This window comes from Heterodontus francisci, unplaced genomic scaffold (assembly GCF_036365525.1).
Source record: "Heterodontus francisci isolate sHetFra1 unplaced genomic scaffold, sHetFra1.hap1 HAP1_SCAFFOLD_461, whole genome shotgun sequence".
Classification (NCBI taxonomy): domain Eukaryota; kingdom Metazoa; phylum Chordata; class Chondrichthyes; order Heterodontiformes; family Heterodontidae; genus Heterodontus; species Heterodontus francisci.
Genome location: NW_027140390.1, coordinates 640,459 through 666,414, shown reverse-complemented (window position 1 = coordinate 666,414; position 25,956 = coordinate 640,459). Strand labels below are relative to the sequence as shown.

Below are 25,956 nucleotides of genomic sequence, written 5' to 3'. Positions count from 1 at the left end.
CAAGTTTCATGCCTTTTAAAAAATATTGTGCTATTTTATTCTTGCTGCCAAAATTAATAACCTCACACATTATACTCCATCTGACACCTTGTTGCCCACTCACCTAACCTGCTTATATCTCTTTGCAACCTCTCTATGTTCTCCTCACAGCTTATCTTCCCACCTAGAACAAAAGAAACAAAGAACAAAGAAAATTACAGCACAGGAACAGGCCCTTCGGCCCTCCAGGCCTACGCCGATCCAGATCCTCTATCTAAACCTGTCGCCTATTTTCTAAGGGTCTGTATCTCTTTGCTTCCTGCCCATTCATGTATCTGTCTAGATACATCTTAAAAGACGCTATCGTGCCTGCATCTACCACCTCCGCCGGCAACGCATTCCAGGCACCCACCACCCTCTGTGTAAAGAACTTTCCACACATATCCCCCCTAAACTTTTCCCCTTTCACTTTGAACTCGTGTCCCCTAGTAATTGAATCCCCCATTCTGGGAAAAAGCTTCTTGCTATCCAACCTGTCTATACCTCTCATGATTTTGTACACCTCAATCAGGTCCCCCCTCAACCTCCGTCTTTCTAATGAAAATAATCCTAATCTACTCAACCTCTCTTCATAGCTAGCGCCCTCCATACCAGGCAACATCCTGGTGAACCTCCTCTGCACCCTCTCCAAAGCATCCACATCCTTTTGGTAATGTGGCGACCAGAACTGCACGCAGTATTCCAAATGTGGCCGAACCAAAGTCCTGTACAACTGTAACATGACCTGCCAACTCTTGTACTCAATACCCCGTCCGATGAAGGAAAGCATGCCATATGCCTTCTTGACCACTCTATTGACCTGCGTTGCCACCTTCAGGGAACAATGGACCTGAACACCCAAATCTCTCTGTACATCAATTTTCCCCAGGACTTTTCCATTTACTGTATAGTTCACTCTTGAATTGGATCTTCCAAAATGCATCACCTCGCATTTGCCCTGATTGAACTCCATCTGCCATTTCTCTGCCCAACTCTCCAATCTATCTATATTCTGCTGTATTCTCTGACAGTCCCCTTCACTATCTGCTACTCCACCAATCTTAGTGACGTCTGCAAACTTGCTAATCAGACCTCCTATACTTTCCTCCAAATCATTTATGTATATCACAAACAACAGTGGTCCCAGCACGGATCCCTGTGGAACACCACTGGTGACACGTCTCCATTTTGAGAAACTCCCTTCTACTGCTACTCTCTGTCGCCTGTTGCACAGCCAGTTCTTTATCCATCTAGCTAGTACACCGTGGACCCCATGCGCCTTCACTTTCTCCATCAGCCAACCATGGGGAACCTTATCAAACACCTTACTGAAGTCCATGTATATGACATCTACAGCCCTTCCCTCATCAATCAACTTTGTCACTTCCTAGTTTTGTATCGTCACCAAGCTTAGATACATTACTTTCTGTCTCTTTGTCTAAGTCATTTTTTTTATTCATTGGATGTGTGGGCATCGCTGGCAAGGCCAGCATTTATTGCCCATCCCTAAATGCCTTGAACAGAGTGACTTGCTAGGCCAATCCAAAGGGAATTTAAGAGTCAACCACATTGCTGTGGGTCTGAGTCACATGCAGGCCAGACCAGGTAAGGAAGGCAGATTTCCATCCCTATAGGACATTAGTGAACCAGATGGATTTTTACAACAATTTACAATGGTTTCATGGTCACCATTAGATTAGCTTTTAATTCCAGATTTATTAATTGAATTCAAAGTTCACCATCTACATGGTGGGATTTGAACCCATGTCCCCAGAGCCTGGGCTTCTGGATTACTAGTCTGGTGACATTACCACTACGCCATAGACTCCCCAAATATAGTTTGTAAATAGCTGAAGTCCAAGCGCTGATCCTTGCGTCAGTCTACTAGTTACAGCCTGCCAACATAAAAATGCCCCATTTATCCCTACTCTCTGCTTCCTATCCATTAACCAATCCTCTATCCATGCTAATATATAACCCCCAACTCCATGCGCCCTTATTTAACATATTAGCCTTTTGTGTAGCACCTTATTGAATGCCTGCCATTCGGAAAAAGACCCATTTATCCCTACTCTTTGTTTCCTGTCTGCCAACCAATTTTCTATCCATCGCAATACACTACCCCCAATCCCATGCGCTTTAATTTTACACGCTATTCTTTTATGTAGGACTTTGTCAAAAGCCTTCAGAAAGTCCAAATATACCACATCCACTGGCTCCCCCTCATCAACTCTACTAGTTACATCCTCGAAGAATTCTAGTAGATTTGTCAAGCATGATTTCCCTTTCGTAAATCCATGCTGACTCTGCCCGATTCTACCACTGTTCTCAAAGTGCTCTGCTATAAAATCTTTGATAATGGACTCTAGCATTTTCCCCACTACTGATGTCAGGCTGACTGGTCTATAATTCCCTTCTTTCTCTCTCCCTCCCTTTTTAAATAGTGGGGTTACATTAGCTACCCTCCAATCTGTAGGAACTGTTCCAGAGTCTATAGAATCTTGGAAGATGACCACCAATGCATCCATTATTTCTAGGGCCACTTCCTTAAGTACTCTGGGATGCATACCATCAGGCCCTGGGAATTGATTGGCCTTCAATCCCATCAATTTCCCCAACACCATTTCTCTACTAATACTGATTTCCTTCAGTTCCTCTCTCTCACTAAGCCATGTGTTCACCAACATTTCTGGTATGCTTTTTGTGTCCTACTTTGTGAAGACAGAACCAAAGTATGCATTTAGTTGGTCGGCCATTTCTTTGTTCCCCATAATAAATTCCCCTGTTTCTGACTGTAAGGAACTTACATTTGTCTTCATCAATCTTTTTTTCTTCACATTCCTATAGAAATCTTTACAGTCAGTTTTTATGTTCCCCGCAAGCTTGCTCTCGTACTCTATTTTCCCCTTCTTAATCAATCCCTTTGTCCTCCTTTGCTGAATTCCAAACTGCTCCCAATCCTCAGGTCTGTTGTTTTTTCTGGCAAATTTATATGTCTCTTCCTTGGATCTAACACTATCTCCAATTTCCCTTGTAAGCCAGGGTTTGGCTACCTTTCCAGTTTTACTTTTGCACCAGACAGGGATAAGCAATTGTTGCAGTTCATCCATGCACTCTTTAAATGTTTGCCATTGCCTATCCACCGTCATCCCTTTAAGTAACGTTTCCCAATCTATCATAGCCAACACGCGCCTCATACCTTCATAGTTTCCTTTACGAAGATTCAGGCCCTTGTCTCAGAATCAACTATGTCACTCTCCATCTTGATGAAGAATTCTATCCTATTATGGTCACTCATCCCCAAGGGGTCTCACACCACTAGATTGTGAATTATTCCTCTCTCATTACACAATACCCAGTCTAGGATGGCCTGTTCTCTAGTTGGTTCCTCAACGTATTGGTCCAAAAAACCATCCCGTATATACTCCATGAATTCCTCCTCTATGGTATTCTGACTAATTTGATTTGCCCAATCTATATGCAGATTAAAATCACCCATAATTACAGATGTTCCTTTATCACATGCATCTCTAATTTCCTGTTTAATGCCATTCCCAACATCACCACTACAGTTTGGGGGTGTACGTACAGCCCCCACTAACGTTTTTTGCCCCTTAGTGTTTCTCAGCTCTACCCATACAGATTCCACATCATCAGAGTTAATATCTTTCCTCAATATTGCATTAATTTCCTCTTTAACAGCAATGCAACTCCACCGCCTTTTGCTTTTTGTCTGTCCTTCCTAAATACTGACTACCCCTGGATGTTCATTTCCCATCCCTAGTCACCTTGCAGCCATGTCTCCGTAATCCCGACTATATCATACCCGTTTACATCTATTTGCGCGATTAATTCATCCACTTTATTGCGAATGCTCTGCGCGTTAAGGCACAAAGCCTTAAGGCTTCTCTTTTTAACATTACTTGTCCCCTTCCGACTATTTTTCACTGTAGACCCTGTTTGATTCTGGCCCTTGATTTCTCTGCCTATCACTTTTCTTATTCCCCTTACTGTCTGTTGTTCTTGTCTTTGATTCCCCCCTCCTCTGACTCCTTGCAAAGGTTCCCATCCCCCTGCCATTTTAGTTTAAACCCTCCCCAAGCACTCTAGCAAATACTCCCCCTAGGACATCAGTCCCGGTCCTGCCCAGGTGTACCCCGTCCAGTTTGTACTGGTCCCACCTCTCCCAGAACCAGTCCCAATATCCCAGGAATCTAAAACCCTCCCCCTCACACCATCTCTTCAGCCACGTGTTCATCCAATATATCCTGCTATTTCTACTCTGACTAGCACGTGACACTGGTAGTAATCCTGAGATCACTACCTTTGAGGTCCTACTTTTCAACTTACTTCCTAACTCCCTATATTCTGCTTTTAGGACCTCATCCTTTTTTTTACCTATGTCGTTTGTACCAATGTGTACCACGACCACTGGCTGTTCACCCTCCCCCTTCAGAATGTCCTGTAACAGCTCTGAGACATCCTTGACCCGAGCACCAGGGAGGCAACATAACATCCTGGAGTCTCTTTTGCAGCCACAGAAATGCCTTGGGCTGTTGCTGCTTTCCCCTGAGAGACCATTCCCCCCAACAGTATCCAAACAATATCCAGGTATATCTGTTTTGCAGAGGAATAGCCATGTCATTATTATCCCCCCAATTCCATTCCTTCTTTTTAATCCCCGACCCAAATCCATTCCATGTCTTTATGTCACTACCAAAATCCATTCCATGTCTTTAATCCCCTACCCAAATCCATTCCATGTCTTTAATCCCCTACCCAAATCCATTCGATGTCTTTAATCCCCTACCCAAATCCATTCCATGTCTTTAATCCCCTACCCAAATCAATTCCATGTCTTTAATCCCCTACCCAAATCAATTCCATGTCTTTAATCCCCTAGCCATATCAATTCCATGTCTTTAATCCCCTACCCAAATCCATTCCATGTCTTTAATCCCCTACCCAAATCCATTCCACGTCTTTAATCCCCTACCCAAATCAATTCCATGTCTTTAATCCCCTACCCAAATCCATTCCATGTCTTTAATCTCCAACCCAAATCCATTCCATGTCTTTAAGCCCTACCCAAATCCATTCCATGTCTTTAATCCCCTACCCAAATCAATTCCATGTCTTTAATCCCTACCCAAATCCATTCCATGTCTTTAATCCCCTAGCCAAATCAATTCCATGTCTTTAAGCCCCTACCCAAATCCATTCCATGTCTTTAATCCCTACCCAAATTAATTCCATGTCTTTAATCCCCTACCCAAATCCATTCCATGTCTTTAATCCCCTACCCAAATCCATTCCATGTCTTTAATCCCCTACCGATATCCATTCCATGTCTTTAATCCCCTACCCAAATCCATTCCATGTCTTTAATCCCCTACCCAAATCCATTCCATGTCTTTAATCCCCTACCCAAATCCATTCCATGTCTTTAATCCCCTACCCAAATCCATTCCATGTCTTTAATCCCCTACCCAAATCCATTCCATGTCTTTAATCCCCTACCCAAATCCATTCCACGCCTTTAATCCCCTACCCAAATCCATTCCATGTCTTTAATCCCCTACCCAAATCCATTCCATGTCTTTAATCCCCTACCCAAATCCATTCCATGTCTTTAATCCCCTACCCAAATCCATTCCACGCCTTTAATCCCCTACCCAAATCAATTCCATGTCTTTAATCCCCTACCCAAATCCATTCCATGTCTTTAATCCCCTACCCAAATCAATTCCATGTCTTTAATCCCTACACAAATCCATTCCATGTCTTTAATCCCTACCCAAATCCATTCCATGTCTTTAATCCCCTACCCAAATCCATTCCATGTCTTTAATCTCCTACCCAAATCCATTCCATGTATTTAATCCCCTCCCCAAAACAATTCCATGTCTTTAATCCCCTACCCAAATCCATTCCATGTCTTTAATCCCCTCCCCAAATCAATTCCATGTCTTTAATCCCCTACCCAAATCAATTCCATGTCTTTAATCCCCGACCCAAATCAATTCCATGTCTTTAATCCCCTACCCAAATCAATTCCATGTCTTTAATCCCCTACCCAAATCAATTCCATGTCTTTAATCCCCTACCCAAATCCATTCCATGTGTTTAATCCCCTACCCAAATCAATTCCATGTCTTTAATCCCTACACAAATCCATTCCATGTCTTTAATCCCCTACCCAAATCAATTCCACGTCTTTAATCCCTACCCAAATTAATTCCATGTCTTTAATCCCCTACCCAAATCCATTCCATGTCTTTAATCCCCTACCCAAATCCATTACATGTCTTTAATCCCCTACCGATATCCATTCCATGTCTTTAATCCCCTACCCAAATCCATTCCATGTCTTTAATCCCCTACCCAAATCCATTCCACGCCTTTAATCCCCTACCCAAATCAATTCCATGTCTTTAATCCCCTACCCAAATCCATTCCATGTCTTTAATCCCCTACCCAAATCCATTCCATGTCTTTAATCCCCTACCCAAATCCATTCCACGCCTTTAATCCCCTACCCAAATCAATTCCATGTCTTTAATCCCCTACCCAAATCCATTCCATGTCTTTAATCCCCTACCCAAATCAATTCCATGTCTTTAATCCCTACCCAAATCCATTCCATGTCTTTAATCCCCTACCCAAATCCATTCCATGTCTTTAATCTCCTACCCAAATCCATTCCATGTATTTAATCCCCTCCCCAAAACAATTCCATGTCTTTAATCCCCTACCCAAATCCATTCCATGTCTTTAATCCCCTCCCCAAATCAATTCCATGTCTTTAATCCCCTACCCAAATCAATTCCATGTCTTTAATCCCCGACCCAAATCAATTCCATGTCTTTAATCCCCTACCCAAATCAATTCCATGTCTTTAATCCCCTACCCAAATCAGTTCCATGTCTTTAATCCCCTACCCAAATCCATTCCATGTGTTTAATCCCCTACCCAAATCAATTCCATGTCTTTAATCCCTACACAAATCCATTCCATGTCTTTAATCCCCTACCCAAATCAATTCCATGTCTTTAATCCCCTACCCAAATCAATTCCATGTCTTTAATCCCCTACCCAAATCCATTCCATGTCTTTAATCCCCTACCCAAATCAATTCCATGTCTTTAATCCCCTACCCAAATCAATTCCATGTCTTTAATCCCCTACCCAAATCCATTCCATGTCTTTAATCCCCTACCCAAATCCATTCCATGTCTTTAATCCCCTACCCAAATCCATTCCATGTCTTTAAGCCCTACCCAAATCCATTCCATGTCTTTAATCCCCTACCCAAATCCATTCCATGTCTTTAATCCCCTACCCAAATCCATTCCATGTCTTTAATCCCCTACCCAAATCCATTCCATGTCTTTAAGCCCTACCCAAATCCATTCCATGTCTTTAATCCCCTACCCAAATCCATTCCATGTCTTTAATCCCCTACCCAAATCCATTCGATGTCTTTAATCCCCTACCCAAATCCATTCCATGTCTTTAATCCCCTACCCAAATCAATTCCATGTCTTTAATCCCCTACCCAAATCAATTCCATGTCTTTAATCCCCTAGCCATATCAATTCCATGTCTTTAATCCCCTACCCAAATCCATTCCATGTCTTTAATCCCCTACCCAAATCCATTCCACGTCTTTAATCCCCTACCCAAATCAATTCCATGTCTTTAATCCCCTACCCAAATCCATTCCATGTCTTTAATCTCCAACCCAAATCCATTCCATGTCTTTAAGCCCTACCCAAATCCATTCCATGTCTTTAATCCCCTACCCAAATCAATTCCATGTCTTTAATCCCTACCCAAATCCATTCCATGTCTTTAATCCCCTAGCCAAATCAATTCCATGTCTTTAAGCCCCTACCCAAATCCATTCCATGTCTTTAATCCCTACCCAAATTAATTCCATGTCTTTAATCCCCTACCCAAATCCATTCCATGTCTTTAATCCCCTACCCAAATCCATTCCATGTCTTTAATCCCCTACCGATATCCATTCCATGTCTTTAATCCCCTACCCAAATCCATTCCATGTCTTTAATCCCCTACCCAAATCCATTCCATGTCTTTAATCCCCTACCCAAATCCATTCCATGTCTTTAATCCCCTACCCAAATCCATTCCATGTCTTTAATCCCCTACCCAAATCCATTCCACGCCTTTAATCCCCTACCCAAATCCATTCCATGTCTTTAATCCCCTACCGATATCCATTCCATGTCTTTAATCCCCTACCCAAATCCATTCCATGTCTTTAATCCCCTACCCAAATCCATTCCATGTCTTTAATCCCCTACCCAAATCCATTCCATGTCTTTAATCCCCTACCCAAATCCATTCCATGTCTTTAATCCCCTACCCAAATCCATTCCACGCCTTTAATCCCCTACCCAAATCCATTCCATGTCTTTAATCCCCTACCCAAATCCATTCCATGTCTTTAATCCCCTACCCAAATCCATTCCATGTCTTTAATCCCCTACCCAAATCCATTCCACGCCTTTAATCCCCTACCCAAATCAATTCCATGTCTTTAATCCCCTACCCAAATCCATTCCATGTCTTTAATCCCCTACCCAAATCAATTCCATGTCTTTAATCCCTACACAAATCCATTCCATGTCTTTAATCCCTACCCAAATCCATTCCATGTCTTTAATCCCCTACCCAAATCCATTCCATGTCTTTAATCTCCTACCCAAATCCATTCCATGTATTTAATCCCCTCCCCAAAACAATTCCATGTCTTTAATCCCCTACCCAAATCCATTCCATGTCTTTAATCCCCTCCCCAAATCAATTCCATGTCTTTAATCCCCTACCCAAATCAATTCCATGTCTTTAATCCCCGACCCAAATCAATTCCATGTCTTTAATCCCCTACCCAAATCAATTCCATGTCTTTAATCCCCTACCCAAATCAATTCCATGTCTTTAATCCCCTACCCAAATCCATTCCATGTGTTTAATCCCCTACCCAAATCAATTCCATGTCTTTAATCCCTACACAAATCCATTCCATGTCTTTAATCCCCTACCCAAATCAATTCCACGTCTTTAATCCCTACCCAAATTAATTCCATGTCTTTAATCCCCTACCCAAATCCATTCCATGTCTTTAATCCCCTACCCAAATCCATTACATGTCTTTAATCCCCTACCGATATCCATTCCATGTCTTTAATCCCCTACCCAAATCCATTCCATGTCTTTAATCCCCTACCCAAATCCATTCCACGCCTTTAATCCCCTACCCAAATCAATTCCATGTCTTTAATCCCCTACCCAAATCCATTCCATGTCTTTAATCCCCTACCCAAATCCATTCCATGTCTTTAATCCCCTACCCAAATCCATTCCACGCCTTTAATCCCCTACCCAAATCAATTCCATGTCTTTAATCCCCTACCCAAATCCATTCCATGTCTTTAATCCCCTACCCAAATCAATTCCATGTCTTTAATCCCTACCCAAATCCATTCCATGTCTTTAATCCCCTACCCAAATCCATTCCATGTCTTTAATCTCCTACCCAAATCCATTCCATGTATTTAATCCCCTCCCCAAAACAATTCCATGTCTTTAATCCCCTACCCAAATCCATTCCATGTCTTTAATCCCCTCCCCAAATCAATTCCATGTCTTTAATCCCCTACCCAAATCAATTCCATGTCTTTAATCCCCGACCCAAATCAATTCCATGTCTTTAATCCCCTACCCAAATCAATTCCATGTCTTTAATCCCCTACCCAAATCAATTCCATGTCTTTAATCTGCTACCCAAATCCATTCCATGTGTTTAATCCCCTACCCAAATCAATTCCATGTCTTTAATCCCTACACAAATCCATTCCATGTCTTTAATCCCCTACCCAAATCAATTCCATGTCTTTAATCCCCTACCCAAATCAATTCCATGTCTTTAATCCCCTACCCAAATCCATTCCATGTCTTTAATCCCCTACCCAAATCAATTCCATGTCTTTAATCCCCTACCCAAATCAATTCCATGTCTTTAATCCCCTACCCAAATCCATTCCATGTCTTTAATCCCCTACCCAAATCCATTCCATGTCTTTAATCCCCTACCCAAATCCATTCCATGTCTTTAAGCCCTACCCAAATCCATTCCATGTCTTTAATCCCCTACCCAAATCCATTCCATGTCTTTAATCCCCTACCCAAATCCATTCCATGTCTTTAATCCCCTACCCAAATCCATTCCATGTCTTTAAGCCCTACCCAAATCCATTCCATGTCTTTAATCCCCTACCCAAATCCATTCCATGTCTTTAATCCCCTACCCAAATCCATTCCATGTCTTTAATCCCCTACCCAAATCCATTCCATGTCTTTAATCCCCTACCCAAATCCATTCCATGTCTTTAATCCCCTACCCAAATCAATTCCATGTCTTTAATCCTCTACCCAAATCCATTCCATGTCTTTAATCCCCTACCCAAATCAATTCCATGTCTTTAATCCCCTACCCAAATCAATTCCATGTCTTTAATCCCCTACCCAAATCCATTCCATGTCTTTAATCCCCTACCCAAATCCATTCCATGTCTTTAATCCCCTACCCAAATCCATTCCATGTCTTTAAGCCCTACCCAAATCCATTCCATGTCTTTAATCCCCTACCCAAATCCATTCCATGTCTTTAATCCCCTACCCAAATCCATTCCATGTCTTTAATCCCCTACCCAAATCAATTCCATGTCTTTAATCCCCTACCCAAATCAATTCCATGTCTTTAAGCCCCTACCCAAATCCATTGCATGTCTCTAATCCCCTACCCAAATCCATTCCATGTCTTTAATCCCCTACCCAAATCCATTCCATGTCTTTAATCCCCTCCCCAAATCAATTCCATGTCTTTAATCCCCTACCCAAATCCATTCCATGTCTTTAATCTCCTACCCAAATCCATTCCATGTCTTTAATCCCCTACCCAAAACAATTCCATGTCTTTAATCCCCTACCCAAATCCATTCCATGTCTTTAATCCCCTCCCCAAATCAATTCCATGTCTTTAATCCCCTACCCAAATCAATTCCATGTCTTTAATCCCCTACCCAAATCAATTCCATGTCTTTAATCCCCTACCCAAATCAATTCCATGTCTTTAATCCCCTACCCAAATCCATTCCATGTCTTTAATCCCCTACCCAAATCCATTCCATGTCTTTAATCCCCTACCCAAATCCATTCCATGTCTTTAATCCCCTACCCAAATCAATTCCATGTCTTTAATCCCCTACCCAAATCAATTCCATGTCTTTAATCCCCTACCCAAATCAATTCCATGTCTTTAATCCCCTACCCAAATCAATTCCATGTCTTTAATCCCCTACCCAAATCCATTCCATGTCTTTAATCCCTACCCAAATCCATTCCATGTCTTTAATCCCCTACCCAAATCCATTCCATGTCTTTAATCCCCTACCCAAATCCATTCCATGTCTTTAATCCCCTACCCAAATCAATTCCATGTCTTTAATCCCCTACCCAAATCAATTCCATGTCTTTAATCCCCTACTCAAATCCATTCCATGTCTTTAATCCCTACCCAAATCCATTCCATGTCTTTAATCCCCTACCCAAATCCATTCCATGTCTTTAATCCCCTATCGATATCCATTCCATGTCTTTAATCCCCTACCCAAATCAATTCCATGTCTTTAATCCCCTGCCCAAATCCATTCCATGTCTTTAAGCCCCTACCCAAATCCAGTCCATGTCTTTAATCCCCTCCCCAAATCAATTCCATGTCTTTAATCCCCTACCCAAATCAATTCCATGTCTTTAATCCCCTACCCAAATCCATTCCATGTCTTTAATCCCCTACCCAAATCCATTCCATGTCTTTAATCCCCTACCCAAATCAATTCCACGCCTTTAATCCCCTACCCAAATCCATTCCATGTCTTTAATCCCCTACCCAAATCCATTCCATGTCTTTAATCCCCTACCCAAATCAATTCCATGTCTTTAATCCCCTACCCAAATCCATTCCATGTCTTTAATCCCCTACCCATATCCATTCCATGTCTTTAATCCCCTACCCAAATCCATTCCACGCCTTTAATCCCCTACCCAAATCCATTCCATGTCTTTAATCCCCTACCCAAATCCATTCCATGTCTTTAATCCCCTACCCAAATCCATTCCATGTCTTTAATCCCCTACCCAAATCCATTCCATGTCTTTAATCCCCTACCCAAATCCATTCTACGCCTTTAATCCCCTCCCCAAATCAATTCCATGTCTTTAATCCCCTACCCAAATCAATTCCATGTCTTTAATCCCCTACCCAAATCCATTCCATGTCTTTAATCCCCTACCCAAATCCATTGCATGTCTCTAATCCCCTACCCAAATCCATTCCATGTCTTTAATCCCCTACCCAAATCCATTCCACGCCTTTAATCCCCTACCCAAATCAATTCCATGTCTTTAATCCCCTACCCAAATCCATTCCATGTCTTTAAGCCCCTCCCCAAATCAATTCCATGTCTTTAATCCCTACACAAATCCATTCCATGTCTTTAATCCCCTACCCAAATCCATTCCATGTCTTTAATCCCCTACCCAAATCCATTCCACGGCTTTAATCCCCTACCCAAATCAATTCCATGTCTTTAATCTCCTACCCAAATCCATTCCACGCCTTTAATCCCCTACCCAAAACAATTCCATGTCTTTAATCCCCTACCCAAATCCATTCCATGTCTTTAATCCCCTCCCCAAATCAATTCCATGTCTTTAATCCCCTACCCAAATCAATTCCATGTCTTTAATCCCCTACCAAAATCAATTCCATGTCTTTAATCCCCTACCCAAATCCATTCCATGTCTTTAATCCCCTACCCGAATCAATTCCATGTCTTTAATCCCTACCCAAATCAATTCCATGTCTTTAATCCCTACACAAATCCATTCCATGTCTTTAATCCCCTACCCAAATCAATTCCATGTCTTTAATCCCCTACCCAAATCAATTCCATGTCTTTAATCCCCTACCCAAATCCATTCCATGTCTTTAATCCCCTACCCAAATCAATTCCATGTCTTTAATCCCCTACCCAAATCAATTCCATGTCTTTAATCCCCTACCCAAATCCATTCCATGTCTTTAATCCCCTACCCAAATCCATTCCATGTCTTTAATCCCCTACCCAAATCCATTCCATGTCTTTAAGCCCTACCCAAATCCATTCCATGTCTTTAATCCCCTACCCAAATCAATTCCATGTCTTTAATCCCTACCCAAATCCATTCCATGTCTTTAATCCCTACCCAAATCCATTCCATGTCTTTAATCCCCTACCCAAATCAATTCCATGTCTTTAATCCCCTACCCAAATCAATTCCATGTCTTTAAGCCCCTACCCAAATCCATTCCATGTCTTTAATCCCTACCCAAATCCATTCCATGTCTTTAATCCCCTACCCAAATCAATTCCATGTCTTTAATCCCCTACCCAAATCCATTCCATGTCTTTAATCCCCTACCCAAATCCATTCCATGTCTTTAATCCCCCACCCATATCCATTCCATGTCTTTAATCCCCTACCCAAATCCATTCCACGCCTTTAATCCCCTACCCAAATCAATTCCATGTCTTTAATCCCCTACCCAAATCCATTCCATGTCTTTAATCCCCTACCCAAATCAATTCCATGTCTTTAATCCCTACACAAATCCATTCCATGTCTTTAATCCCTACCCAAATCCATTCCATGTCTTTAATCCCCTACCCAAATCCATTCCATGTCTTTAATCCCCTACCCAAATCCATTCCATGTCTTTAATCTCCTACCCAAATCCATTCCATGTCTTTAATCCCCTACCCAAAACAATTCCATGTCTTTAATCCCCTACCCAAATCCATTCCATGTCTTTAATCCCCTACCCAAATCCATTCCATGTCTTTAATCCCCTACCCAAATCCATTCCATGTCTTTAATCTCCTACCCAAATCCATTCCATGTCTTTAATCCCCTACCCAAAACAATTCCATGTCTTTAATCCCCTACCCAAATCAATTCCATGTCTTTAATCCCCTACCCAAATCCATTCCATGTCTTTAATCCCCTACCCAAATCAATTCCATGTCTTTAATCCCCTACCCAAATCCATTCCATGTCTTTAATCCCCTACCCAAATCCATTCCATGTCTTTAATCCCCTACCCAAATCCATTCCATGTCTTTAATCCCCTACCCAAATCAATTCCATGTCTTTAATCTCCTACCCAAATCCATTCCATGTCTTTAATCCCCTACCCAAAACAATTCCATGTCTTTAATCCCCTACCCAAATCCATTCCATGTCTTTAATCCCCTCCCCAAATCAATTCCATGTCTTTAATCCCCTACCCAAATCCATTCCATGTCTTTAATCCCCTACCCAAATCCATTCCATGTCTTTAATCCCCTCCCCAAATCAATTCCATGTCTTTAATCCCCTACCCAAATCAATTCCATGTCTTTAATCCCCTACCCAAATCAATTCCATGTCTTTAATCCCCTACCCAAATCAATTCCATGTCTTTAATCCCCTACCCAAATCCATTCCATGTCTTTAATCCCCTACCCAAATCCATTCCATGTCTTTAATCCCCTACCCAAATCCATTCCATGTCTTTAATCCCCTACCCAAATCAATTCCATGTCTTTAATCCCCTACCCAAATCAATTCCATGTCTTTAATCCCCTACCCAAATCAATTCCATGTCTTTAATCCCCTACCCAAATCAATTCCATGTCTTTAATCCCCTACCCAAATCCATTCCATGTCTTTAATCCCTACCCAAATCCATTCCATGTCTTTAATCCCCTACCCAAATCCATTCCATGTCTTTAATCCCCTACCCAAATCCATTCCATGTCTTTAATCCCCTACCCAAATCAATTCCATGTCTTTAATCCCCTACCCAAATCAATTCCATGTCTTTAATCCCCTACCCAAATCCATTCCATGTCTTTAATCCCTACCCAAATCCATTCCATGTCTTTAATCCCCTACCCAAATCCATTCCATGTCTTTAATCCCCTACCCAAATCCATTCCATGTCTTTAATTCCTACCCAAATCAATTCCATGTCTTTAATCCCCTACCCAAATCCATTCCATGTCTTTAATCCCCTACCCAAATCCATTCCATGCCTTTAATCCCCTACCCAAATCAATTCCATGTCTTTAAGCCCCTACCCAAATCCATTCCATGTCTTTAATCCCTACCCAAATCAATTCCATGTCTTTAATCCCCTACCCAAATCCATTCCATGTCTTTAATCCCCTACCCAAATCCGTTCCATGTCTTTAATCCCCTACCGATATCCATTCCATGTCTTTAATCCCCTACCCAAATCCATTCCATGTCTTTAATCCCCTACCCAAATCCATTCCATGTCTTTAATCCCCTACCCAAATCCATTCCATGTCTTTAATCCCCTCCCCAAATCAATTCCATGTCTTTAATCCCCGACCCAAATCAATTGCATGTCTTTAATCCCCTACCCAAATCCATTCCATGTCTTTAATCCTCTACCCAAATCCATTCCATGTCTTTAATCCCCTCCCCAAATCAATTCCATGTCTTTAATCCCCTACCCAAATCCATTCCATGTCTTTAATCCCTTACCCAAATCAATTCCATGTCTTTAAGGCCCTACCTGAAACCATTTTGTGTCTTTATTCCCCTACCCAAATCAATTCCATGTCTTTAAGGCCCTACCTGAAACCATTTTGTGTCTTTATTCCCCTACCCAAATCCATTCCATGTCTTTAATCCCTTACCCAAATCAATTCCATGTCTTTAAGGCCCTACCTGAAACCATTTTGTGTCTTTATTCCCCTACCCAAATCCATTCCATGTCTTTAATCCCCTACCCAAATCAATTCCATGTCTTTAATCCCCTACCCAAATCCATTCCATGTCTTTAATCTCCTACCCAAATCCATTCCATGTCTTTAATCCCCTACCCAAAACAATTCCATGTCTTTAATCCCCTACCCAAATCCATTCCATGTCTTTAATCCCCTACCCAAATCCATTCCATGTCTTTAATCTCCTACCCAAATCCATTCCATGTCTTTAATCCCCTACCCAAAACAATTCCATGTCTTTAATCCCCTACCCAAATCCATTCCATGTCTTTAATCTCCTACCCAAATCAATTCCATGTCTTTAATCCCCTACCCAAATCCATTCCATGTCTTTAATCCCCTACCCAAAACAATTCCATGTCTTTAATCCCCTACCCAAATCCATTCCATGTCTTTAATCTCCTACCCAAATCCATTCCATGTCTTTAATCCCCTACCCAAATCCATTCCATGTCTTTAATCCCCTACCCAAATCCATTCCATGTCTTTAATCCCCTACCCAAATCCATTCCATGTCTTTAATCTCCTACCCAAATCCATTCCATGTCTTTAATCCCCTACCCAAATCCATTCCATGTCTTTAATCCCCTACCCAAATCAATTCCATGTCTTTAATCCCCTACCCAAAACAATTCCATGTCTTTAATCCCCTACCCAAATCCATTCCATGTCTTTAATCCCCTACCCAAATCCATTCCATGTCTTTAATCCCCTACCCAAATCCATTCCATGTCTTTAATCTCCTACCCAAATCAATTCCATGTCTTTAATCCCCTACCCAAATCAATTCCATGTCTTTAATCCCCTACCCAAATCAATTCCATGTCTTTAATCCCTACACAAATCCATTCCATGTCTTTAATCCCCTACCCAAATCAATTCCATGTCTTTAATCCCCTACCCAAATCAATTCCATGTCTTTAATCCCCTACCCAAATCAATTCCATGTCTTTAATCCCTACACAAATCCATTCCATGTCTTTAATCCCTACCCAAATCAATTCCATGTCTTTAATCCCTACCCAAATCCATTCCATGTCTTTAATCCCCTACCCAAATCCATTCCATGTCTTTAATCCCCTACCCAAATCCATTCCATGTCTTTAATCTCCTACCCAAATCAATTCCATGTCTTTAATCCCCTACCCAAATCAATTCCATGTCTTTAATCCCCTACCCAAATCAATTCCATGTCTTTAATCCCTACACACATCAATTCCATGTCTTTAATCCCCTACCCAAATCAATTCCATGTCTTTAATCCCCTACCCAAATCAATTCCATGTCTTTAATCCCTACACAAATCCATTCCATGTCTTTAATCCCTACCCAAATCAATTCCATGTCTTTAATCCCTACCCAAATCCATTCCATGTCTTTAATCCCCTACCCAAATCCATTCCATGTCTTTAATCCCCTACCCAAATCAATTCCATGTCTTTAATCCCCTACCCAAATCAATTCCATGTCTTTAATCCCTACACAAATCCATTCCATGTCTTTATACCCCTACCCAAATCAATTCCATGTCTTTAATCCCTACACAAATCCATTCCATGTCTTTAATCCCCTACCCAAATCAATTCCATGTCTTTAATCCCCTACCCAAATCCATTCCATGTCTTTAACCCCCTACCCAAATCCATTCCATGTCTTTAATCCCCTACCGAAATCCATTCCATGTCTTTAATCCACTACCCAAATCAATTCCATGTCTTTAATCCCCTACCCAAATCCATTCCATGTCTTTAATCCCCTACCCAAATCAATTCCATGTCTTTAATCCCCTACCCAAATCAATTCCATGTCTTTAATCCCCTACCCAAATCAATTCCATGTCTTTAATCCCCTACCCAAATCAATTCCATGTCTTTAATCCCTACACACATCAATTCCATGTCTTTAATCCCCTACCCAAATCAATTCCATGTCTTTAATCCCCTACCCAAATCAATTCCATGTCTTTAATCCCTACACAAATCCATTCCATGTCTTTAATCCCGACCCAAATCAATTCCATGTCTTTAATCCCTACCCAAATCCATTCCATGTCTTTAATCCCCTACCCAAATCCATTCCATGTCTTTAATCCCCTACCCAAATCAATTCCATGTCTTTAATCCCCTACCCAAATCAATTCCATGTCTTTAATCCCTACACAAATCCATTCCATGTCTTTATACCCCTACCCAAATCAATTCCATGTCTTTAATCCCTACACAAATCCATTCCATGTCTTTAATCCCCTACCCAAATCAATTCCATGTCTTTAATCCCCTACCCAAATCCATTCCATGTCTTTAATCCCCTACCCAAATCCATTCCATGTCTTTAATCCCCTACCGAAATCCATTCCATGTCTTTAATCCACTACCCAAATCAATTCCATGTCTTTAATCCCCTACCCAAATCCATTCCATGTCTTTAATCCCCTACCCAAATCAATTCCATGTCTTTAATCCCCTACCCAAATCAATTCCATGTCTTTAATCCCCTACCCAAATCAATTCCATGTCTTTAATCCACTACCCAAATCAATTCCATGTCTTTAATCCCCTACCCAAATCCATTCCATGTCTTTAATCTCCTACCCAAATCAATTCCATGTCTTTAATCCCCTACCCAAATCAATTCCATGTCTTTAATCCCCTACCCAAATCAATTCCATGTCTTTAATCCCTACACACATCAATTCCATGTCTTTAATCCCCTACCCAAATCAATTCCATGTCTTTAATCCCCTACCCAAATCAATTCCATGTCTTTAATCCCTACACAAATCCATTCCATGTCTTTAATCCCTCCCCAAATCAATTCCATGTCTTTAATCCCTACCCAAATCCATTCCATGTCTTTAATCCCCTACCCAAATCCATTCCATGTCTTTAATCCCCTACCCAAATCAATTCCATGTCTTTAATCCCCTACCCAAATCAATTCCATGTCTTTAATCCCTACACAAATCCATTCCATGTCTTTATACCCCTACCCAAATCAATTCCATGTCTTTAATCCCTACACAAATCCATTCCATGTCTTTAATCCCCTACCCAAATCAATTCCATGTCTTTAATCCCCTACCCAAATCCATTCCATGTCTTTAATCCCCTACCCAAATCCATTCCATGTCTTTAATCCCCTACCGAAATCCATTCCATGTCTTTAATCCACTACCCAAATCAATTCCATGTCTTTAATCCCCTACCCAAATCCATTCCATGTCTTTAATCCCCTACCCAAATCAATTCCATGTCTTTAATCCCCTACCCAAATCAATTCCATGTCTTTAATCCCCTACCCTAATCAATTCCATGTCTTTAATCCCTACCCAAATCAATTCCATGTCTTTAATCCCCTACCCTAATCAATTCCATGTCTTTAATCCCCTACCCTAATCAATTCCATGTCTTTAATCCCCTACCCTAATCAATTCCATGTCTTTAATCCCTACCCAAATCCATTCCATGTCTTTAATCCACTACCCAAATCCATTCCATGTCTTTAATCCACTACCCAAATCAATTCCATGTCTTTAAGCCTCTACCCAAATCCATTCCATGTCTTTAATCCCTACCCAAATCAATTCCATGTCTTTAATCCCCTACCCAAATCCATTCCATGTCTTTCATCCCCTACCCAAATCCGTTCCATGTCTTTAATCCCGGCACGGTGGCGCAGTGGTTAGCACTGCAGCCTCACAGCTCCAGCGACCCGGGTTCAATTCTGGGTACTGCCTGTGTGGAGTTTGCAAGTTCTCCCTGTGTCTGCGTGGGTTTTCTTCGGGTGCTCCGGTTTCCTCCCACAAGCCAAAAGACTTGCAGCTTTATAGGTAAATTGGCCATTATAAATTGCCACTAGCATAGGTAGGTGGTAGGGAAATATAGGGACAGGTGGGGATGTGGTAGGAATATGGGATTAGTGTAGCATTAGTATAAATGGGCGGTTGATGGTCGGCACAGACTCGGTGGGCCGAAGGGCCTGTTTCAGTGCTGTATCTCTAAAAAAAAAAAATTCCATGTCTTTAATCCCCTACCCAAATCCATTCCATGTCTTTAATCCCCTCCCCAAATCAATTCCATGTCTTTAATCCCCTACCCAAATCAATTCCAAGTCTTTAATCCCTACCCAAATCCATTCCATGTCTTTAATCCCCTACCCAAATCCATTCCACGCCTTTAATCCCCTACCCAAATCAATTCCATGTCTTTAATCCCCTACCCAAATCAATTCCATGTCTTTAATCCCCTACCCAAATCAATTCCATGTCTTTAATCCCCTACCCAAATCAATTCCATGTCTTTAATCCCTACCCAAATCCATTCCATGTCTTTAATCCCCTACCCAAATCCATTCCACGCCTTTAATCCCCTACCCAAATCAATTCCATGTCTTTAATCCCCTACCCAAATCAATTCCATGTCTTTAATCCCTACCCAAATCCATTCCATGTCTTTAATCCCCTACCCAAATCCATTCCACGCCTTTAATCCCCTACCCAAATCAATTCCATGTCTTTAATCCCCTACCCAAATCAATTCCATGTCTTTAATCCCCTACCCAAATCCATTCCACGCCTTTAATCCCCTACCCAAATCAATTCCATGTCTTTAATCCCCTACCCAAATCCATTCCATGCCTTTAATCCCCTACCCAAATCCATTCCATGTCTTTAATCCCCTACCCAAATCCATTCCATGTCTTTAATCCCTACCCAAATCCATTCCATGTCTTTAATCCCCTACCCAAAACAATTCCATGTCTTTAATCCCCGACCCAAATCCATTCCATGTCTTTAAGCCCCTACCCAAATCAATTCCATGTCTTTAATCCCCTACCCAAATCCATTCCATGTCTTTAATCCCCTACCCAAATCAATTCCAAGTCTTTAATCCCTACCCAAATCCATTCCATGTCTTTAATCCCCTACCCAAATCCATTCCGCGCCTTTAATCCCCTACCCAAATCAATTCCATGTCTTTAATCCCCTACCCAAATCAATTCCATGTCTTTAATCCCCTACCCAAATCAATTCCATGTCTTTAATCCCCTACCCAAATCAATTCCATGTCTTTAATCCCTACCCAAATCCATTCCATGTCATTAATCCCCTACCCAAATCCATTCCACGCCTTTAATCCCCTACCCAAATCAATTCCATGTCTTTAATCCCCTACCCAAATCAATTCCATGTCTTTAATCCCTACCCAAATCCATTCCATGTCTTTAATCCCCTACTCAAATCCATTCCACGCCTTTAATCCCCTACCCAAATCCATTCCATGTCTTTAATCCCCTACCCAAATCCATTCCATGTCTTTAATCCCCTACCCAAATCCATTCTACGCCTTTAATCCCCTCCCCAAATCAATTCCATGTCTTTAATCCCCTACCCAAATCAATTCCATGTCTTTAATCCCCTACCCAAATCCATTCCATGTCTTTAATCCCCTACCCAAATCCATTGCATGTCTCTAATCCCCTACCCAAATCCATTCCATGTCTTTAATCCCCTACCCAAATCCATTCCACGCCTTTAATCCCCTACCCAAATCAATTCCATGTCTTTAATCCCCTACCCAAATCCATTCCATGTCTTTAAGCCCCTCCCCAAATCAATTCCATGTCTTTAATCCCTACACAAATCCATTCCATGTCTTTAATCCCCTACCCAAATCCATTCCATGTCTTTAATCCCCTACCCAAATCCATTCCACGGCTTTAATCCCCTACCCAAATCAATTCCATGTCTTTAATCTCCTACCCAAATCCATTCCACGCCTTTAATCCCCTACCCAAAACAATTCCATGTCTTTAATCCCCTACCCAAATCCATTCCATGTCTTTAATCCCCTCCCCAAATCAATTCCATGTCTTTAATCCCCTACCCAAATCAATTCCATGTCTTTAATCCCCTACCAAAATCAATTCCATGTCTTTAATCCCCTACCCAAATCCATTCCATGTCTTTAATCCCCTACCCGAATCAATTCCATGTCTTTAATCCCTACCCAAATCAATTCCATGTCTTTAATCCCTACACAAATCCATTCCATGTCTTTAATCCCCTACCCAAATCAATTCCATGTCTTTAATCCCCTACCCAAATCAATTCCATGTCTTTAATCCCCTACCCAAATCCATTCCATGTCTTTAATCCCCTACCCAAATCAATTCCATGTCTTTAATCCCCTACCCAAATCAATTCCATGTCTTTAATCCCCTACCCAAATCCATTCCATGTCTTTAATCCCCTACCCAAATCCATTCCATGTCTTTAATCCCCTACCCAAATCCATTCCATGTCTTTAAGCCCTACCCAAATCCATTCCATGTCTTTAATCCCCTACCCAAATCAATTCCATGTCTTTAATCCCTACCCAAATCCATTCCATGTCTTTAATCCCTACCCAAATCCATTCCATGTCTTTAATCCCCTACCCAAATCAATTCCATGTCTTTAATCCCCTACCCAAATCAATTCCATGTCTTTAAGCCCCTACCCAAATCCATTCCATGTCTTTAATCCCTACCCAAATCCATTCCATGTCTTTAATCCCCTACCCAAATCAATTCCATGTCTTTAATCCCCTACCCAAATCCATTCCATGTCTTTAATCCCCTACCCAAATCCATTCCATGTCTTTAATCCCCCACCCATATCCATTCCATGTCTTTAATCCCCTACCCAAATCCATTCCACGCCTTTAATCCCCTACCCAAATCAATTCCATGTCTTTAATCCCCTACCCAAATCCATTCCATGTCTTTAATCCCCTACCCAAATCAATTCCATGTCTTTAATCCCTACACAAATCCATTCCATGTCTTTAATCCCTACCCAAATCCATTCCATGTCTTTAATCCCCTACCCAAATCCATTCCATGTCTTTAATCCCCTACCCAAATCCATTCCATGTCTTTAATCTCCTACCCAAATCCATTCCATGTCTTTAATCCCCTACCCAAAACAATTCCATGTCTTTAATCCCCTACCCAAATCCATTCCATGTCTTTAATCCCCTACCCAAATCCATTCCATGTCTTTAATCCCCTACCCAAATCCATTCCATGTCTTTAATCTCCTACCCAAATCCATTCCATGTCTTTAATCCCCTACCCAAAACAATTCCATGTCTTTAATCCCCTACCCAAATCCATTCCATGTCTTTAATCCCCTACCCAAATCAATTCCATGTCTTTAATCCCCTACCCAAATCCATTCCATGTCTTTAATCCCCTACCCAAATCCATTCCATGTCTTTAATCCCCTACCCAAATCCATTCCATGTCTTTAATCCCCTACCCAAATCAATTCCATGTCTTTAATCTCCTACCCAAATCCATTCCATGTCTTTAATCCCCTACCCAAAACAATTCCATGTCTTTAATCCCCTACCCAAATCCATTCCATGTCTTTAATCCCCTCCCCAAATCAATTCCATGTCTTTAATCCCCTACCCAAATCCATTCCATGTCTTTAATCCCCTACCCAAATCCATTCCATGTCTTTAATCCCCTCCCCAAATCAATTCCATGTCTTTAATCCCCTACCCAAATCAATTCCATGTCTTTAATCCCCTACCCAAATCAATTCCATGTCTTTAATCCCCTACCCAAATCAATTCCATGTCTTTAATCCCCTACCCAAATCCATTCCATGTCTTTAATCCCCTACCCAAATCCATTCCATGTCTTTAATCCCCTACCCAAATCCATTCCATGTCTTTAATCCCCTACCCAAATCAATTCCATGTCTTTAATCCCCTACCCAAATCAATTCCATGTCTTTAATCCCCTACCCAAATCAATTCCATGTCTTTAATCCCCTACCCAAATCAATTCCATGTCTTTAATCCCCTACCCAAATCCATTCCATGTCTTTAATCCCTACCCAAATCCATTCCATGTCTTTAATCCCCTACCCAAATCCATTCCATGTCTTTAATCCCCTACCCAAATCCATTCCATGTCTTTAATCCCCTACCCAAATCAATTCCATGTCTTTAATCCCCTACCCAAATCAATTCCATGTCTTTAATCCCCTACCCAAATCCATTCCATGTCTTTAATCCCTACCCAAATCCATTCCATGTCTTTAATCCCCTACCCAAATCCATTCCATGTCTTTAATCCCCTACCCAAATCCATTCCATGTCTTTAATTCCTACCCAAATCAATTCCATGTCTTTAATCCCCTACCCAAATCCATTCCATGTCTTTAATCCCCTACCCAAATCCATTCCATGCCTTTAATCCCCTACCCAAATCAATTCCATGTCTTTAAGCCCCTACCCAAATCCATTCCATGTCTTTAATCCCTACCCAAATCAATTCCATGTCTTTAATCCCCTACCCAAATCCATTCCATGTCTTTAATCCCCTACCCAAATCCGTTCCATGTCTTTAATCCCCTACCGATATCCATTCCATGTCTTTAATCCCATACCCAAATCCATTCCATGTCTTTAATCCCCTACCCAAATCCATTCCATGTCTTTAATCCCCTACCCAAATCCATTCCATGTCTTTAATCCCCTCCCCAAATCAATTCCATGTCTTTAATCCCCGACCCAAATCAATTGCATGTCTTTAATCCCCTACCCAAATCCATTCCATGTCTTTAATCCTCTACCCAAATCCATTCCATGTCTTTAATCCCCTCCCCAAATCAATTCCATGTCTTTAATCCCCTACCCAAATCCATTCCATGTCTTTAATCCCTTACCCAAATCAATTCCATGTCTTTAAGGCCCTACCTGAAACCATTTTGTGTCTTTATTCCCCTACCCAAATCAATTCCATGTCTTTAAGGCCCTACCTGAAACCATTTTGTGTCTTTATTCCCCTACCCAAATCCATTCCATGTCTTTAATCCCTTACCCAAATCAATTCCATGTCTTTAAGGCCCTACCTGAAACCATTTTGTGTCTTTATTCCCCTACCCAAATCCATTCCATGTCTTTAATCCCCTACCCAAATCAATTCCATGTCTTTAATCCCCTACCCAAATCCATTCCATGTCTTTAATCTCCTACCCAAATCCATTCCATGTCTTTAATCCCCTACCCAAAACAATTCCATGTCTTTAATCCCCTACCCAAATCCATTCCATGTCTTTAATCCCCTACCCAAATCCATTCCATGTCTTTAGTCCCCGACCCAAATCCATTCCATGTCTTTAATCTCCTACCCAAATCCATTCCATGTCTTTAATCCCCTACCCAAAACAATTCCATGTCTTTAATCCCCTACCCAAATCCATTCCATGTCTTTAATCTCCTACCCAAATCAATTCCATGTCTTTAATCCCCTACCCAAATCCATTCCATGTCTTTAATCCCCTACCCAAAACAATTCCATGTCTTTAATCCCCTACCCAAATCCATTCCATGTCTTTAATCTCCTACCCAAATCCATTCCATGTCTTTAATCCCCTACCCAAATCCATTCCATGTCTTTAATCCCCTACCCAAATCCATTCCATGTCTTTAATCCCCTACCCAAATCCATTCCATGTCTTTAATCTCCTACCCAAATCCATTCCATGTCTTTAATCCCCTACCCAAATCCATTCCATGTCTTTAATCCCCTACCCAAATCAATTCCATGTCTTTAATCCCCTACCCAAAACAATTCCATGTCTTTAATCCCCTACCCAAATCCATTCCATGTCTTTAATCCCCTACCCAAATCCATTCCATGTCTTTAATCCCCTACCCAAATCCATTCCATGTCTTTAATCTCCTACCCAAATCAATTCCATGTCTTTAATCCCCTACCCAAATCAATTCCATGTCTTTAATCCCCTACCCAAATCAATTCCATGTCTTTAATCCCTACACAAATCCATTCCATGTCTTTAATCCCCTACCCAAATCAATTCCATGTCTTTAATCCCCTACCCAAATCAATTCCATGTCTTTAATCCCCTACCCAAATCAATTCCATGTCTTTAATCCCTACACAAATCCATTCCATGTCTTTAATCCCTACCCAAATCAATTCCATG

General features: G+C 41.3%; 1 protein-coding gene across 4 annotated transcripts in view; it reads left to right on the top strand.

Moving 5' to 3' along the window:
- LOC137359608 (cysteine-rich protein 3-like) overlaps positions 1-25,956 on the top strand; it is a 232,609-nt gene that overhangs the window by 95,915 nt on the left and 110,738 nt on the right. The window lies entirely within an intron of this gene.